The sequence below is a fragment of the Gadus chalcogrammus genome, chromosome 6 (genome assembly GCF_026213295.1).
Source record: "Gadus chalcogrammus isolate NIFS_2021 chromosome 6, NIFS_Gcha_1.0, whole genome shotgun sequence".
NCBI lineage: Eukaryota > Metazoa > Chordata > Actinopteri > Gadiformes > Gadidae > Gadus > Gadus chalcogrammus.
The window spans coordinates 14,481,628-14,486,627 of NC_079417.1; the positions used below are offsets into that span (position 1 = coordinate 14,481,628).

General features: G+C 44.9%; 1 protein-coding gene across 1 annotated transcript in view; it reads left to right on the top strand.

The window, feature by feature from the left end:
• pgm5 (phosphoglucomutase 5) overlaps positions 1–5,000 on the top strand; it is a 22,954-nt gene that overhangs the window by 6,499 nt on the left and 11,455 nt on the right. The gene's annotated exons all lie outside the window — the stretch shown is intronic.

Genomic DNA, 5,000 nt, shown 5'->3' on the forward strand with positions numbered 1-5,000 from the left:
TTTTTCCTCTTATCATACATGAAGTTAAGGTACTAAAGTTAGCTACATGGAATCATTTTTATCATCATGCTTTGAATGCTATTATCATGTACTTATCTCACATAATCCTATCGATTATCCAGGGCCAATTTGTTTAGCTCTTCAGATTTCAGACACACTCCTCTTCTATTATCACGACAACACGTGCATACGATCCTCCTTATCATGGACCGGTCCCAAGTGTAAGCCTTATTAGGAGAGCAAGGGGGGAGGATGTGGGTTTGTGTGCATGTGCGTGTCTGTGTGTGTGTTTGGGCCTTTGCGTGTTCATTCTGAATGTTTAGCATAAGCTTCCCCTCTGCTTTGTTTATGCCGTGCTAGCCAAAGGGGGTAATAAAGCCAAGATACATGTCACTTATCCGTATGTATCGATGTTTGTAAAAGAAAGAAAGACAGAGGAAAAGAAAGAAAGACAACACTTCAGATAAAACCGAGGCTCTTCTTCAAAAAGGAAGTCAGTGATGACTCAATGACAGATAGATTGGACCTTGCTCGTTCGTCGTTTGCATGTGTCACGGTTTTGGGAAAGCTGCAACGTCATGGGCATGCAGACGTTTCTATGTTTGTGTTTGTGTTTGTGTGTGCGTGTGTGTGTGTGTGTGTGTGTGTGTGTGTGTGTGTGTGTGTGTGTGTGTGTGTGTGTGTGTGTGTGTGTGTGTGTGTGTGTGTGTGTGTGTGTGTGTGTGTGTGCACTAGCCAGTCGGTGGAGGTAGTCATGTGTTGGTCAGCGTCAGGAGCAGAAGAAGAAGAGATGTCGGGATAGGAAACATCTGCCTGCTCTTTGGCCTTCTCTGCTCCGGGAGGATGTGAGGTGAACCAAGGAGTGGAGGGAGGTACTCCCCTCGTTATATTGTTGACCATAACCGTGTGGTGGATCATTCCGTTCATCTGTTATCCCTTTAAACATTAACGGACAAAATACCACAGCAAAGCTCACTGACAGTGGACCACCAGGGTCTAATTTAAGCCATTGGGCAATTAGTGTAAGATGGCACGATGTGGTCTCTGTTTTTCGAGTGATGATTTGATGTTTGTGAGCTGCAGAAAACAAACATATTACTCTTGGAATCTGTGTATCGATACAATCAATAGAATATGGGAATTTGTGGGTTGCCATCATTTTATTGTCTGTAAGCTCAAATGCGGCAGGTTTTCTCAAGTTGCATTTGAACATATTCTGTTGAATGATCTTATTATGTAGTTATAGATAAGTGAATTGAACCACGATCTTAAAGTGAGTATTTTTCAGTATTGCTCATCAACATTTGTTCTCAGGTTGGGAAGAGTTACGTATGATGAAATTCCTTACACATTTGTTCAAAAGCCAACCATGCTTTTGTTGATTTTGGCAGCATCACCTTCCCTTCTGTTTAACCGCTTTCCACGAGAATGCAGAGTGACAGATGATGTGGACTCCTAGCTTTAGCTTTCCTCCAAACCCCGTAAGGTACAAACAAGCCTTGGATAGGTGTGAACTGTTTAAGATTTAGATCAAGAGTACATTCACAGGTTCAAATTTACAAAAACACAGAAGGTCTTGAGGTCAGAGATAATCCTCTCCAGGTTCTCCCAACCCTAACCCTAACCGCAATTTCAGCTCCAAGTCAAGCCTGTTTCTGGGCTCTGCTTGTTGAACTGAATGCCAGCCCAAAGCTTTTAAGAACAGTGTGAGCGCTCCACAGGGGAGGGGGAGGGGGGATGTGTGCGGCGGTTGGATCCTATGTTTGGTAAAGTATCAAGGTATCCTCGTCTGTAAGCCAAGACCAGAAATCTCTCAGCGATATCCCGAGGACAGCCATTCCTTTCATGGAGGCGTCTGTTTGTGTTTCTGCGTAGGAGAAAGAACAACAGACCAAAAAAGTAAACAACAAAATAAAAAGGAAAGTCAGAGGGATTGGCTTAAACCCAGAGATGACATGTGTGTGTGTGCATGTATGTGTGTGTGTGTGTGTGTGTGTGTGTGTGTGTGTGTGTGTGTGTGTGTGTGTGTGTGTGTGTGTGTGTGTGTGTGTGTGTGTGTGTGTGTGTGTGTGTGTGTGTGTGTGTGTGTGTGTGTGTGTGTTAGTACATGTAGACTGTAAACGGAGTGGTGTGTGTCTGCATTGTGTGGTGCTCCTCGTCCGCTGGTGTCTCTCCTGCCCATTAGCGGTGTTATGCGTGTGTTTGTCCATCTTAACTCTAAGCCAGGGTGGCAGTGAGGGTGTCAGTGAAGACCTATGATCTCTGCACCTGTTAAGAAGTCTCCGACTGCCCTTCCCACTACCCTGTTGCTCTGCTATGGGGACAAGGCCTCCCCTCTTGGGGACATTACAATGTTGCCTCTCTTGATTATACAGTCGAGTCACGTTAACCTTTTGTTCAAATAACCCCTCTATCGCAATTACAGTCTCAAACAGCTTCACAGGCCTACTTGAGATGACAAGCCCCTAACCCTGAGCCCTCAAACCCCACAGGGGGTGAGACAGAACACTAAGGACTAAGGATCTCATGCAATAGGGAGTGGATGGGCATGCCTGCCTACCAAGGGACTGCATGGGCAAGCATGATCACATTAACAGTGAGGTTCCTAAAAAGAGCAACAAGAAATCATGTAGATATATCACGATGGTATATTCAGTTGATACTATATATAAACATTGTAATCAGTATGGGTTGTTAAACTGTTATGCATGGTAGCAGAGGCCCTGCATCAGTCTGCTTTAAAGAACAGTTGAATCGTGAATGAATGCCCCTTGTGAGAGATCAGGAAGAATGGGTGCATCGTGTACAATAGCAATTTATTTCAATAGCCAGTCAATCACAATTTGCGCTGTTGTACCATTTCTGTCTTAAAAGTACAAAAGCAGCACTTTTTTCCCCACCTTTTTCACAGGGGAGAATTAAGGTTGGGATTCTGTAGCACAATAGACTACCTGCAATGATTTTCTCTATGCTAACCCATTGTGCACTGGCCCTGTAATGGTGGCCCCTGTGTGGAAAGCTAAGTGGCGGGTTCCTCTGTCGATAATACAAAGGAATCAGGGCCATAAACAGGGCTTTCCTAGGTAACTCCTCTGGTGTCTAGTCACACTCATCTGCCAGCGTTCTCTTTTATTCCTGGCACAGGCATGGATGTTATCCTCCATTGTCTTTGGGTCATTAGTGTGTTTGTGTGTGTGTGTGTGTGTGTGTGTGTGTGTGTGTGTGCGTGCGTGCGTGTGTGGGTGTGTGTGGGTGTGTGTGTGTGTGTGTGTGTGTGTGTGTGTGTGTGTGTGTGTGTGTGTGTGTGTGTGTGTGTGTGTGTGTGTGTGTGTGTGTTTGTGTGTAGCACATACATAAATCTGATTTGATGACATTGTTTTGTAAATGGAATACTTCATGGTCAAAATACTTTCGTGGAGGCTTTGCATTCTTGTTTGTGTTCGTATGTGTGTCTCTCCATGTGATTGTTTGTGTTTGTGTGTGTCTATGTGTGTGTGTGTGTGTGTGTGTGTGTGTGTGTGTGTGTGTGTGTGTGTGTGTGTGTGTGTGTGTGTGTGTGTGTGTGTGTGTGTGTGTGGGTGTGTGTTTGTGTGGGTGAGTGTAGGTGTCCATGTGTCTGTGTGTGTGTGTGTGTGTGTGTTTGTGTGTGTGTGTGTGTGTGTGTGTGTGTGTGTGTGTGTGTGTGTGTGGTGTGTGTGTGTGTGTGTGTCTGTCTGTCTGTCTGGGTTTGTGTGTGTGTGTGTGTGTGTGTGTGGTGTGTGTGTGTGTGTGTGTGTGTGTGTGTGTGTGCGCGCGCGTGTGTGTGTGTGTGTGTGTGTGTGTGTGCGCGTGTGTGTGTGTGTGTGTGTGTGTGTGTGTGTGTGTGTGTGTGTGTGTGTGTGTGTGTGTGTGTGTGTGTGTGTGTGTGTGTGTGTGTGTTTGTGTGCCAAAGTGGTGTTTGTGCCGTTTTTAAGGCACAGCTGTTGGAGGATCAAAAACCTCAAATGACATGACATACTCACACCATTGTTAAGATTCCACGAAACATCGACTTTATCCCAGCATTCTCTCTAATGGCTGAAAATCAACCGGCATTTGCGACACCCTCTATGCTTTTTTTGGCTGCCGACATGTCCGTTAAAAAACAATTTAGCCACACGGTCAGAGTTACTGTTTTTGTAGTTGGAAGACCAGGCTTTCCGTTACGCACTATTCCAGTTTCTTTGCTCCCTAGAGGAGAACAACTTTAGTTTACTCCTTAGTTGACCACACAACCCTTCCACATACTCACAGCTGCCCTCTTCCCCTGGGCATGAAAGGTTGGGCATCTAGCACTACATTTATACCCTGTGTGTTAGCATGTGCTTACACCGTGGCTGTAGGGTTTACTGTAATGTTCCACTCCCCCCCCCTCCCTGCCGACCCCTAACAAAGCTCATTAGCACCTAGCTAGCAGATGTTAATCGTGGCAGGATTCCCTGAGTAGAAATGGTACACGTTTGACCAAGGTCTTTTTCCCTGTTTGGTTTGGTGTGTGTTTATTTGGAGGCGTTGTGTGACTCGATGTCTCCAGAAACAACGTTGCACTTTAATTTTGAACAGTGACCGCATGCGAGTACAAGGAATCCTGCATACACATTGGTCTTCTTGTAGGTCAGACGAAGATGTGGTCTCGGACAGAGCAGTCTATTGGTTGAAGAAGTTGGGAAGACTTCCATCAACATTGTTTACTAAACATATCGGTTGGCTGGGCTAGGACAAAATTCCCTGCACATCCTTAGCTAGCAGGTCCATCCATGGTATTACAGCCTTACAGTCATTCTAAGTCAGTTAGATGCAGTACGAGCTAGAATTTAATTATTGTTTATTATTATTTAAATTCCATGCTGATCTGGGTTGCTGTTAAGAAAAAACGAGTTGTTGGATGCTTATTTTTGGGAGTTCCCAAGAACTCTTATAATCTGGACATCTGTACTGGACTGTAATGGAATATTTTAATTGATCTCTCCCTCTCCCTCTCT